Raw genomic sequence first — 14,742 nt, forward strand, 5'->3', positions numbered from 1 at the left:
GAGGCTGCTATGAGGATTGCAAAGCTCAAAGACATAGTGGTGAGAGTCAGGAATGATCTGAAGGCGACCAAGGTGGCGTATAAAGCCTCAGAGGATAAACAACGTCGTCCAGGCCCACTGTATCAGGTGGGGGACAGAGTGTGGTTGTCGACTAAAAACTTCCATTTTAAAAAATACAGCGTGTTCAATCCTCGTTACATCGGACCTTTTCCGAACATTAAATGCATCAATCCTGGAGCCATGAAACTGAAGTTGCCCCAACATCTCCGGATGCATCCAGTGTTCCATGTGTCCTTGCTGAAGCCTGCAGCTGTTGGTTGTTCCGGATGGGGTGGAGTTCGAAGTGAGTGGTATTTTGTATTCTAGGTGGCGTGGAAGGGGTTTGAGTTATTTGGTGGCATGGAAAGGATACGGTCCGCAGGAGAACTCCTGGGAGCCGGCGTCCGGAGTGCATGCTCCCCGTCTGGTGGACGACTTTCATAGGCTGCATCCATTGCGCCCTGGTCCTGTTCGGCGCTCTAGGTGAAGGGGGATGTACTGTTATGGTCCGAATCGCGCCTCACCGTAAAGGCGCATGGGATTGAGACTACATTGTCCAGAATGCTTAGCGGCAGGGAGGCGGGGTATATAAGGCAAGCACTTCCTAGGCCCAGTGTCGGATATCCTGATTCTTGACCCGGATGATTTTCGACCGGGCTGGTTCCTGCTGGTGAGTCTTTCCATCCCTTGCTTCAATAATTCTGTCCTTGGATCCTGGAGGAGTTGTGGTGGTGTCCTGAGTTCAACGATAGCTAGCAGTGAGGTAACCGCTACTCCTTGTAGTTTGTACTTTGAAAATAATCGAGCGCAGCATTTCCGGTTCCTCCGTTGGCGAGCATTTTTTCCTCGGCTCTTGCGGAGGGCAATCGTTAATCATGGATGCGCAAGTGGAGTAATCCGTTTCCGTTGGCGAGCCTTCTTTCCTCGGCTCATGCGGAGACGGAGTTTGTTGTTTCCCTTTTCCTGTACCATTCCGTTGGCGAGCCTTCTTTCTACGACTAATGCGGAAGTGGTTCTTTTGTTTATTATCTTTGTTTATTAAATCCTCTGTTGGCGAGCCTTCTTTCCACGGCTATTGCAGAGGATTTGATTCATCAGATTCTACTGGGGAATTGGTCTTGGTGAGTTCAACCAGGCGCACTCCCTCTTCTTTTGGAGGCTGCTGGCAAGTGTCTCCATACGAAAGGTACTCATTAACTTTACTTTATTCGGGTGACGTAACCCCACCTTTCCTGTTAACATTTATGGGCTGCTGTTAAGGCTTTGTTCCTAGACCCCTACGTTGATTCTTGAAGGGAAGGAGTATAGGGTAGGTGTTTTGCAGTTATAGGAATTACGTATTGTCTTTGGGTAAGGATTCAAAGTGCCTGGTTATTCATCCCGCGAAAATTCTTGTGTGTTTCAGAGGGGAAGTTCCATTATACAAACAGGGCCAGTTCTCAGTAGAAGAGAGGTATCTCCTGAGTATCGCAGCCAATCTATGTTTTAAAGGTAGGGAGAGAATAGAACAAAACTACCTTGTTGTGCATTTATTTTGTACAAGAAACGTTTCCAACTTTCTTGTCCTTTGTCTTACAGCTCTCCCTCCCCGCTGTCCCCTTCCTTCTCTTCCCGTTTGTTCCTTCAGCCCTCATCTGATCCTTCCTTAGCCCAAGGCTTTTATAGCACGCTGGGTTTAGATAGATCTGGAGGGGGCCTTTCTATCTACACGCTGATCCTGAGGAAGAAGAAGATAACAGTCAGCTATGAGCTCCTGCGCCTCCTCCATGGTGGCTGTTGCTACAGGAGAGTAGAGTTGCGTATAGTATTCAGCAAATACTTCCTCTAGATGTAGCGGATCTCTCAGCCAAGTCCCTTTCTGCACACATATTACTCTAATCTATCGCTCTGCTCTCTCCTGTCTATCCAACCATGCTACAAATTTACTTCGTACACACTATATATTTTAGTGCAGTGTTTTCCTGTGACTGTTTCACTTGCTAGTTCCCTGTATTCTTTCCTTTTGAGTTCTAAGATGTGATTCTCTATCTCGTCACAGGTGCCCCCCAAGGCCTGTTACCTTGTCAACATATCTTGTTCTAATTCTACTCGTTTTCTATCTTTCTCTTTCCTATGGCCCACAGCTAGGGAGAGGGCCCGGCTCTTTATCACTGCTTTGTAGGCTTGTGGTGACTGGACTGACCCCACATTCTCCATGAAGTAACAATCGGTGTCTTTGACCAGGTTAGCCTTGATATGTGGGATTTTAAGGCTCTATGGGCTAATTGTGATTGTTCTGCAGGTGGGGGCAGCACTCACCGCATATCGAGCCCTTATGGGGGCATGATCTGAGATGCCCCTCGCTAAGTGCTTGACCTCAGTAAAATAGTGTGCTGTATCTACCAGTGCAAGAATGTAGTCAATTCGTGAGTTGCTTTTTTGGGCAGCCGAATAGTAAGTATATTGTTGTGCATGCAGGTGAGCTGCCAGCCATACATCGGTCAAGCCAATCGCCTCAAAAATGTTTGCCATTGTGTTTTTTGATCATAGAGTATCCCTGGGTGGATATCTATCCATCTGGTTGCACAGAGTCATATTGAGGTCTCCTCCTACCGCTATTTCGCTTTATTGTAAGTCAAGAATCACCTTACTCAAGTCCGGTAAAGCAACATTATGCAAGGCCGGAGGTATGTATACCGAAAGGATATTCATATGCCTACCCTCTCATGTCCCAGACATCACCGCAAAGTGCCTGTATTCGTCTGTGTGAGTCACTATGAACAGATTTTTCCACATTATTATCCCCACCCCTCTGGACCCAGTAGCAACGCCTGAATGGACTATGAGCTTATATCCCCATCTATCCAGCGACTTGCAGGTATTCCAGAGGTGAGTTTCTTGCACCAAATTATGTCTAATGTCTGTTGTTTAATGTATTGGAGCACCACCCCCCTCTTGCGTTTATCACCCAACCTATTGACATTTCGGGAGAGTAGGTTTAGTGCCACCTCACCTCTTATATCTGCATGGGCACAGGCGACCTTCACTGGGTTTGTATAGGGGCGGCAAAGGGCCCATTGTCCACGATGGATTTTTGGGGAGGAGATGCCTTGTTAGTATGTATGGTGAATGTGTTGTATGTCCGCTGTGGTATTTATATGCTTGATGGAATGGAATGGGACCAGTGTTGACGCGTGCTGTAGCCAGTTAAGAACCTTTGTGATGCAATTAAACAGGAGAAAGCCCCTCAACTTGCAAATTCCTCCCCCTCACCCTGCCTCCCTGCAAGACGGACATTGAACTACCCACCACCCAAACTTTGCAGAGCACACGTAGCCCTACCGTCCTAATTTTGGGGGATATATAGACCATTGGATCTGGATCCCCATCCCCTTTGACCCCAAATATTCATATATCGAACAGTCTGTGTTTATAGATTCACAACATATATACTCAGCCATTTCAGCTCCAGGGTATTGCCCCGTCTGCTTCTCTCTGAAAGTTGGTCATGTAGGTCCACCAGGGCCCCTATATAGTAATGTTATGTAATGAGCTTCGAAATTCATATGTGTAACTACTGCGTCCTCCACGAGGATCTCTGAGCTTGTCTCTGCCCACGCTGACTCACGCGGGGCGAGACTGGATTCTCTCCATTCGCTCTGCGTCAGTAATGTCACTGGCTCTTTGGTCCCGTTTTGATCTTTCCTTGTTCGTCTTCTACACCTGTCCGAGTTATTTGGGCCTCCCACCTGACATCATCTGTCCAGCCATTCCCAGGCTGCCTTCGGCTCCATGAAGAACCATGTTTTCCCCACAGATTCCACCATGAGTATTGCAGGGAATAGCATTGGGCAAGTCAGAGCTCTTTCCCTCAGGGCGTTCTTGAATTCGAGGAAATTTCTGCGCTGTCTTTGCACCTTTATTGTAAAATCCAGAAAAAACATGATGGTGCTGTTATCAATTTTAAGAGGTAGAGCACAACACACAGTAAGTAGGATTACATTCCTGTTATGGAAATTAAAAACACAGCTAAGTTTAGGCCAGTACTTGGTGTGCTCGTTTAATGGAGAAATATTTGGAGAGAGTCTTGGGCAGCAGGTGCTGCGTGATTAATTCCTTCACAAACACAGCCTCGGCATGACCATCTGCTTTCTCAGGAAAGTCAATAATTCTTATGTTATTCCTTCTGGCCCTGCCTTCGTAGTCATCTAGTTGATCCACCAGGGCCTGACTGGTAGCCTGCAATACTTGAACCTGTTTCTCAAGTCCCTTGGTGGTGGTGGCTGGGAACTGGGTTACTTCTTCCACTTCTTTCATTCGCTAGTCCATTTTGCAAAAGTCGGCCCAGATGAGGGGAATTTCTATGGCAACAGAGTCAATGTGAGATTTAAGTGATGTATGTACCGATGTAACCAATGAGAGAATGACCTGCAGTTTAGGAGGGTTTTGTGCTGGAGGCATGCCATGCGCTGCTTGTGATGCATCAGCCTGCACATTGGCCCCTTCATTGATCTTGAGTCATTCCATCTTGTCCAGCTTAGGCTGATGCGAACCATGACTTCCCTTGTGCCCGAGACCTGATGAAGTATCTTGGGAGTTTGATAGGTAAACTACTGTCGTGGGGTGGGGGAGGGTACCTGAGGCCTCACCACCCCCTGCCCATTAATGAAATCCGGTCAGCCTGTTGGCTTACCCCGCTGGGCTCACCTCCTCCACAACAATACTTATGGTGTTATGTCCTTTCGCGTTGCATACCACTATAGCTAGGCCTGTCTCCGGCACTCCATCAGTCCACATTGTCAGGAATTGTTGCAAGGGAATAATTATGCAATGCAGCAATTGGTGGTAACTTATGTCTGTGGGGGAGCCTTGACCTCACAGCATCCCATTCAGTTGTATATCACTCACGGTAGATCACCACTCCCTCTGGCTTACTAAGTCTGTACCCCTAGCCAGGTGCCATCTAGCTGTGTTGCCACATCAGGTTCTCCCAGTCTGCATGTCTCGCAGGCTATTCAGCCACTGCTGCTGTGGTCTGGGATTGGTGTCGCTGGTCCGGTACTTGGCAGCCTATAGGCAGTTTTCATTCACTGCTTTCTCTATTGTGGGTTTACAGATCCTGCAGTGCGGTTTCAGTATTATTGGCCACTCAACACAGCCGGGCCCAACACAGGCGCTAAGCTGTCAGGGATTCTCCACCTCAGGCACTCGCCCCCATAGCGTCATCTGTCTCGGGTCCGGGCAGCAATCTTTCATCCCTACGTCCCCACCACTCACATTGGCGTACTATGGCCTGGGATCTGGTTGTTTCACTTCGCTAGCTGCCTCTGTCTTCTTCATTTGGGAGTCACCCGCAGCCAAACACTGGTCGGAACTCCGCCCCTGAGGCTCGCTCTCGGTCTCTTCACTCAGCCACGCGGGTAAAGGGGACCATGGCCGCACGGCTTCACTTAGACCATGAGCCGTAGCTGGCCCCAGACACCAGCTAGACCTCGACCGCTCACAGAATTGTAGCCACCAACTTCCGCAACCTTGATTCTGGTGTGAGTAGTCTTAGGGCCAGATGTAGGTAATTCATATTTACCGACTCTTAAATACCGAATTTTACCGATTCGGTATTTAAGAGTCGGTAAATATGAAGGCGGGAGATGTAGGTAATTCGAATTTAAGAATTACCGAATCGGTAGGGTTCGGTATTTACCGATTTGGTAAATACCGTATCGTTATTACCCATTGATTCCTATGGGTCATGAAGCTCATAGGAATCAATGGGCAATACCGAATCAGTATTTACCGAATCGGTAAATACCGAATCCTGCAAGGGTGCAGGGGGTGTCACTTTGACACCCTCTAGCACCCCAATTCTGGACTTGTGTGCCATGTGGCAAACAGACATGCCCTAAGGGCATGTCTGTGTGTCACATTGCACAGGTGTGCATGCACAGATGTGGATGCACACCTGGATTCGGTATTTTACCACCCAATTGGATTGGGTGGTAAAATACCGATTCTTAAGGGCCTGTGACACTTTTAGGAGTGTCACCTACATGTGGATTTACCAAATCGGTAAAATTACTGATTCGGTATTTTACAGAATCAGTAAATTTACTGAATCGGTAAATTTACCGATTCTGTAAAATGATGGCCCCTACATGCCAAATCCTAAATACCGGTCGGTAACGGCCGAAATCGGCCGTTATCGACCGGTATTTTCTCTCCTACATCTGGCCCCTAGTTGGTACAGATACGTGTATAGATTTATCAGTATTTCAGGGGATCCAAGCCGGGGCCGCGTTAGTGTGCGCCCATCTTATCGGGAAGTTGGCCACACCCCGCAAGAAAGGGATTTCAATATAGGATAGATTGAGGACAAGAGGTTATGGTGAATCTGTGCTCAAGCAATCAAAGAAAAGAGTTTGCAGTATTCAAAAAACTAATATTTTACTTTAAAAAAAAACAAATTGCAACTGCAGGAAAGAGCACCTTTTGTTTCTACTTTTAGTGAGGACCGACAATTCATTTACAAAATCATGTGCAATAAAAGGATTGGTCACTTCTGAGGGGTTGTCCCTGGTTTGACAGATATCATTCATGACAAACCTAAAGTTACATATAGAAAGGGACTTCACTCACCAAATAGTAGTGCACCAGAAGGAGCGTTTGCAGAGTGGTGGAAAAAAGGGGCATGGCCTCCGACCAGCTCTCAGCAATCTGGCTGTGTGGGACCCTCTGGAGGTAACAGGGTTTCCTCACCCAATGACACCTAGGAGGCAAGGGGACTTAATTCCCCAACAAGTAGTGCACCAGGAGGGAAATTTGGAGAGTGGTGAAGAAAGGGGGGGTGGCCTCTGATGACCACTTAGCAATCACACAGTGTGGAACTTACTGGAGGTAATAGGAGGTTTTGTTAGCCTCCAAGGAACCTCTGCAGCCAAGGGGACTTCATCCCCCAAGCAAAAGTGCTCTAGGAGGCGCATTTGGAGAGTGGTGAAGAAAGGGAGCACTGTAGAAAAAGGCTCTTTCTGACAGCCTATCATAGTAGGTCAGGTGGGACCGCCGACTCATTGTCAGCTGGTCATCTGCCTGTGTCATTGTAGTCAGGTTCTAAATTTTTGCAATGTAGTGTGATAAAGTGTATTTTCCAAATTTAGCATATGTAAATATGCTGGAAAAGTGGTACTGAATAGCGCATTAATTACAAATATGTACAGCACTACTTTAAAATGCCATTCCCTGCAGAGCACTACAAAAATGTGTAGAAATTTAGAAATAACAATGGTAACCTTACAAAATATTTTTGTTCTACTGCAGAAATACAGCGCAATTCCCTATGTATACAAATAAATGTAAAGAAACATAAAAATGTTGCAATTTTGCAAAACCTTTTACCACTTTAGTTAAGTGTTTACAAGTAAGGAAAAACAACAATTACTTACCAATATCCGAAGGCGTAATGCAGAACATATGCTAACTGTAACTAAAAAGAACATGCCTGCCTTGAACATTTGAGAAATGCAAAAACAACAGTTGATGGGCAGAATGCAGAATAATGTCATACACTTACCCCAGTACAGAGATCTGGGCCTAAATCTATCGTTTTTTTGCTCACCAAGCCACCCTAGTTCTGACATGGCCATATGCAAATCAGCCTTGACCCTGTGCCTCATGGGAACAGTCCAGTCCGAACTACCAAGCCATGTCTTCCCAGGACCGGAATCAAGCATCCTAGGACCATTCTCTGGCTATCAGCCGTCATCAGCCAGGATAGCTTGACTCCAGTGGCGTGGAGAACACGGGACTCACGTCTGAGCATACCCGTCCCATTCGGGGTGACAAATGTAAAAACAACAGTTGATGGACAGAATGCAGAACAATGTCATATATTCACCCCAGTACAAAGATCTGGGACTAAATCCATAGTTTTTTTGCTCACCAAGCCACCCCAGTTCAGACATGGCCATATGCAAATCAGCCTTGACCCTGTGCCTCATGGAAACAGTCCAGCCCGAACTGCCAAGCCATTTCTTCCCTGGACCGGAATCAAGCATCCTAGCACCAGTTTCTGGCTATCAGCCGTCATCAGCCAGGATAGCTTGACTCCAGTGTCATGGAGAACACGGGACTCACGTCTGAGCATACCCTTCCCACTCAGGGTGACAAATGCAAAAACAACAGTTGATGGACAGAATGCAGAACAATGTCATACATTCACCCCAGTACAGAGATAAGGGCCTAAATCCATCGTTTTTTTGCTCACCAAGCCACCCCAGTTAAGACATGGCCTTACGCAAATCAGCCTTGACCCTGTGCCCCATAGGAACAGTCCAGCCCGAACTGCCAAGCCATGTCTTCCCTGGACCGGAATCAAGCATCCTAGGACCGGTTTCTGGCTATCAGCCGTCATAAGCCAGGATAGCTTGACTCCAGTGGCGTGGAAAACACAGGACTCACGTCTGAGCATACCCGTCCCACTCGGGGTGACAAATGCAAAAACAACAGTTGATGGACAGAGTGCAGAACAATGTCATAAATTCACCCCAGTACCATGATCTGGGCCTAAATCCATCGTTTTTTGCTCCCCAAGCCACCGCAGTTCAGACATGGCCATATGCAAATCAGCCTTGACCCTGTGCCTCATGGGAACAGTCCAGCCCGAACTGCCAAACCATGTCTTCCCTGGACCGGAATAAAGCATCCTAGGACCGGTTTCTGGCTATCAGCTGTCATCAGCCAGTATAGCTTGACTCCAGTGCCATGGAGAACACGGGACTCACGTCTGAGCATACCCGTCCCACTCGGGGTGACAAATGCAAAAACAACATGGCCATATGCAAATCAGCCTTGACCCTGTGCCTCATGGGAACAGTCCAGCCCGAACTGCCAAGGGTAGTGAGTAGTAGTTCAAATTTAACTATTCACTAAAGGTTATTGAGGGATGCTTGGTGATGGGGTAGTTCTTACCTTATTGTGGGCAGTTTTATCATGGTTCTGATCACTCGAACATAATGCTTCCACTGGCATAATGATGACAATTCTTTATGTATTGTCAGTACACTTCGAATCATTCGGCCAAGCCTTGGTGTAATTCTTGGACTGACATGATATAGGTAATACAAGGCATTTTATAACATCCCTACTTCTATCGTAGGTTATAGCTTGTAGGTTTTGAGTTACTTATCTGCATCCATCCACACACTGATTCACCAATTCATCCATCCACCCTATCATCTATTTAAGAAGGACTTCCACGTATTAAAAAGTCAGATGTATTGACTTTGCTTTATAGGTAAAGATTACTGAGAAAGTTAAAATTCCATGAATGCATTTCATATTTTTAAGATTAAATAATCCCATTAAAATAAATAATTTAAATTATGATGTTAAAGAAAGGATGGTGATACTTCAAAGATAAGTTACAAAAATGATTTCCCATTATGAACAGCTTTATCAATAAACCAAAAACTATAAAATATAAAGTGAAACAGTTAAACAGGCAGCATTAAACACACAGGACTAGGAACCTTCAACAAAATCAATTGTTTGATATGTGACAGATGGCATTACCCTTTTCTGTGGTGTGGCAGGCTAGAGTACGTACTATAGCACCTAGAGGCAGGGATACGACATAAAAGCAGGGATACAGCGTAGAGCTGAGATAAAGGCATTGCTTGTCACTTCCACTTTTCACTTCAGATAAGGTGTTCCTTCTAATAGTAGGAGTTGAAGAAATCTGAAATGTTGAAGTTTTCACAAAACACAAACCCAATACACTCCATGAGTTATCTGAAAATGCACCTTCTGACCCCATCAGTCTGATTGAGGCTGTAAGAAGATGCATTTGTGTAATGGAGGAATATGCCTTTACTCATATTTTTAGGAAACATAACACAAGCTGAGAAGGTTCTGGAAAATACAATAGCCAGCTTTTCACATATTTAGGAGTGTGCCACACATATTTAGTTGATACTGGATACAATTAAGCACCGCACCCAAACATGGTATCACTGACCCATCTTTCCACCCTGATGTAGTGCCGCCAACTTGGTTCCATGAAGTGGGTCTCACTGGAAGGTACTAATCCGAGGATTTGGCCCACCAATGAGACACTCCACACCATCATGAGGGCAAAAGGCTGATTTAATAGAATTAGTCTGACACTAAATAAACAACCACCTGGGCAGGATACTCTCCAGAACTAAGTATGGTCTCACTAATACAATGTTGATTTCTACAACCCACCCTGTTAATCTTAAATGTCCGCTCCCCATAACCTTCTTCTCTTCATACACACATCAAATCCGTTCTACTCTCACCCACCACAAGCTCCCCTATCACCTTACCCGAATCCATCCCCTTGTTCACTGACCATACCCTGGAACTTGCCCACCATGTGATCCACCCAAAAAAAACAATTTTGCTGTTGACACCGCCAACTAAAAGAACAAGTCCCACCTACCAGCAGCAAGACAAATATAATAATTAAACTTATAATATAAACAAGGATGTGGATCATCCACAGACAGTGCCTCTCACCCAAATGCCCAGTGGAATAACAGGCTTCACCCAATATTCCCTGGGCCTCTAAGGAGCCTGCATTGCTTTGCTAATTGCTTAATCTCTGCTAATGTCTATCAGTGGAGAACAGTTTTGAAGAATATTTGATTGAAACATATGTGTTCGCTTGTTAATAAACATGCTAAAAAAAGTATTGCCTTTGTTCTGTGCCAGTGTCCCACTACTCAGAATGTCTCACTAATAAATAACCTGATTGAGGGCAGTCAGTATGAACTCAGCACAAGACAAGGTTACCTTTCAAACTGAACAGGAATCAGCAATTTGAATCTGTGAACAAGGAAATGTATGCTTTAATAAATGTACTTAATTATGGTTATTACAATTTTTTTCCTCCACTTAGTAATATGTCTAAATGCAGCATGTCCCCACATCTGATCTGAGGTTGTAACCTCTTGACTGTTTCACGCACTCCTGAACAAGCTCCTTAAAGTTTTTTTCAACTTTCCCTTACAGTACTTGTTGTCTATCTGTCTTGCACAATTATTTATCTTTAGATGGGGGTTTACAACCCTCTTTGGACTGCATTCCCAAGCAACCTGACTCCAAGAAGCCCTAATCCTTGTGTGCTATGTGCTTCTTCCAGGCTATCACTGTCCACAGGGTGAGCCTTGATCAGAAGAACTTGGGCTCCTTGAGCAACACCGGGAAGTTACCCTTGTGTAGGTCACCTTTCCTTTTCCCGTTGTGTGGAAGGGGATTCAAAAACTGGAATCTTCCATCATCACAAAGCAAGCAGAACGCTGCAATCTGATCGGAAACATCTCTTGCTAGTCCCCAGAGTCAAAAAGGTCCGTACGGGCGGGAGAAGATTCTCATTTAACACGGCAAAGCTGTAGAACGCACTTCCTTTAAAATTACGCGCCGAGTCTTGCACACTGCGTTTTCGCAAAGGTCTTAAAACCTTTTTGTTTCCCGCTTGAGTGCGTTAATCTGTCCCTCGGTACCATCTGATGTTGTCTGGAAAAGCGCTGGGATGCCCAAGGGTAACTGCGCGCTATATAAAATTTTAAATAATAATTTTGAATAATCACTCGCTGTTCTTGGTTAGATTATTTTCCTCTAGTTATTCCTACTTATGAAATGCAGAATGGCTCATTGATTTACTACTTGTGCAATTTAATATGTATTTACATAAACATGACTTCATGCACATTTGAGGTCATGATACATGCAGATAAATGATACTTCGTTCCATCTCCTGAAACTGAAACGTGATGACACAGTTGATCTCTGAATATGTAGTATTTTAAATACTGAGATCAGTTATAATCCAATTCTTTCCCTAAATTTAAACCTGACAACTGATAAACTACATTACACATCATTCCCTTGAATGACTTCCTAATAACAAATGAGATGTTAGTTATAGTCAGGGACCTGCTATCAGTAATGAGCTTCACCTGTATTATGCCACAGGTACTGCTAGTCAATGAAATATGTAGACCTGTGTCATCTCCAGTGAACCAATGAACATAGTGAGGCCTGTCTGCTCCTACTCAGTACCCCACCTGAGCAGAGAAATGTGTGAGGGTTTACTCTTTCCCTGCAGCCTAAATTACATTTCAACTACAATCATTGCCTATATGTTGGTGAGCATGCAGAATAATTCCAAGCATCAACCATGTCTTGTTGAAGTGAGTTGCTTCTGTCTAGCGGATTGCAAAATGCCCTTATCCTTATTAAGTGTTGTGCAGTGAGATAGGCTGTAAACCATATGTGAAGCTGGTCAATACTTTGAAAAACTGTGCTTACAAGTTGAGAGTCTTTGTCCATTTGCTGCCGGTTCTCCTATGCTACCTCTTAGTACTCGATTAAAAAAAAAATTGCTTCCAAAGGTGGAAATTCTTTCAATATGATTTTACCACTACCTTAGGGTTTGTAGTAGGGGTAGAAAAAGATGCTTAACCTCACAAAAGCATTGAAAACTGTGGTAATCACAGACATTTTGCCAGTAGGTTCTAGCTCTTTTTTGGTCGGGAGCACAAAGCGCCGGGACACTCCCTTGGAGTAGCCATTGCGCTATAAAAGTCCCATTATAACATAACATAACATAACATAACTCTGATAAAGCATGTCAGACTATTTCTGTAATGGGTAGACGTATGCATTCAGAAGTTAAGAAAGGATAAGAAACAACCCAAAATGTTATGGGGCAGGGAGGAAGGATTTTTCCCATGTAGAAAAAACAATCAACTCACTAATGTGCTTTGACATATGTTCGCCATCTGTTGTTCAGTGACTGTTGTCTCTATGTGTAATACAATGGATTTGCTCCACGCTTACGATTTTCATGAATTTTCATGCGTGTTCCTTAAATGTTTATGAGTCAGCGAACAGTGTAGCAAGGTGCCTATGTTTCCAAATATTTGTAGAAATTGTGCCTTATACATGTGAAACAAATTAGGGACTTTGATTTCAATATTTAATTTTCTTGGTTGCCCTGCTGTTAATTTTAATGAATCTAATATTCAGCTTTTAAATCAGAGTGCAATCTATTCACACTGTGCCAAGTCCCCCTGCAGCATTTATTTTCCGAAGGCATTGCCCCTCTTTATTTAAATGTAAATTACTTCATTTGGAGATACCATGCATACAAATGATTCCTTATCATTGACACTATGGCCCAGATTTGCTAAGAGCTTGCCTCACTGTGGTGTTACGGAAGGCGACACAAAGCAATGCAAGTTCTTAAGCCAGATTTACTAAGCCCCCCAAAGCCACCTTGATTGTCTTTGTGTCTGGAGTAACGCAAGGCTGTGCAAGTATTCCCATAGGTGGGGTGGTAATGTTCCCAAGCATCTACCCATGGTTTTTGGCAAATTTTCAGATTTACTAGGAATAGTGAACCTGTGAGGCGTCAAAATTGTATGCCATCAAAACAGAGGTGTAACGAGAAGAAGGATTTTTTTATTTCTCCTCGTTATTACATTGCTGCACTCTGCAGAACACATAGAAAGAGGAAGTTGACTCTGTATTTTTATGCACAGGATGTTATCAGCAATCAATATCAGCATGTTAAGCAATAACACAAATTCATACATTTATAAAAGAAGAATGGTTTTAAATTACTCGAATTAATCTGTGGAGCTCAATATCTCGATCAAAAAGTACACCATATACTCTGTCATTTGTGCATACGGAATCATCTAACGTGTCAGGCACTTGCTCAGACATTGTCATGATGGCTCAGAGAGTTAGGTACTCAGAGCTGTCATCTGGTGTAATTCCCCAGTCTCAATCTCAACTATGCCAACTCAGGTCCAAATTAATAAACAATTAATGCAGAGAAGGGCTGCTTGAAAATCTTCCATGCTGTACCAATTGTGCAGCACTATATTTGGTAGGCGGTGTGAGCCAAAACATACATTTTAGCACTTCACCAAGCATGGCAGTAGGGCACAAATGCAAGTCTGCTCTGCCATGAGATGTGTACTTAAGGTACACCTTCCAGTATATCAATGAAAAACAACAGTCTCACCCTGGGCCAAATAAAATGTGTAATTTCACATAAATTGTACATGTTACACATAGGAATATCACTTGATTTCTGGTCTCATTGGTGCTCAGGTTTCACACAGAGCCAGATCACAATAGTTTAACAGTTCTGCCTTTGTGGGAAAACCTATTGTGTGTTTGGTCTGTTTCCACCTTATTTTCCACTTTGAATTGTTATGAGAGGTGTTACAACCTTCTCTTTGTCATGCCACACTCAGCTTTCGCCCTTTGCTCCACAGCACACCCTTTTGCCCATGCTCTGAAACCATTCATATGCCCTCTGACCCTTACCACTGCCCTTTACTCCTGTGTTTACCCCCTGCCCTTGCTGATTGGTATGACTTCTATTTCTGGAGCCAAGATTATTATTTAGGCAATTTCCATTGAGGCAGGGATTGCTCTGGAAAGGTTCTGGGGATCATGCAAGATTTCAGAGCAATGGGGGCCATCATGGGTGTGGTCATATAAATACTGCACTCATGCTGCTCAGATTTTCTTGGCTTCGACGTTCCCAAAGGAACAGCACCTCCGTGTTGAGCCTTCAACTTGACACTCCAGAGAAGTCCTTCCCTTCCTTACCTTCCTTGACGACCATGGCAGTCCAGATTTTTGGGAAATATATTTTTCTGGTTGGATCTTCGAAATCCCCGAAAA

The sequence above is a fragment of the Lissotriton vulgaris genome, chromosome 4_1 (assembly GCF_964263255.1).
Source record: "Lissotriton vulgaris chromosome 4_1, aLisVul1.2, whole genome shotgun sequence".
Lineage (NCBI taxonomy): Eukaryota > Metazoa > Chordata > Amphibia > Caudata > Salamandridae > Lissotriton > Lissotriton vulgaris.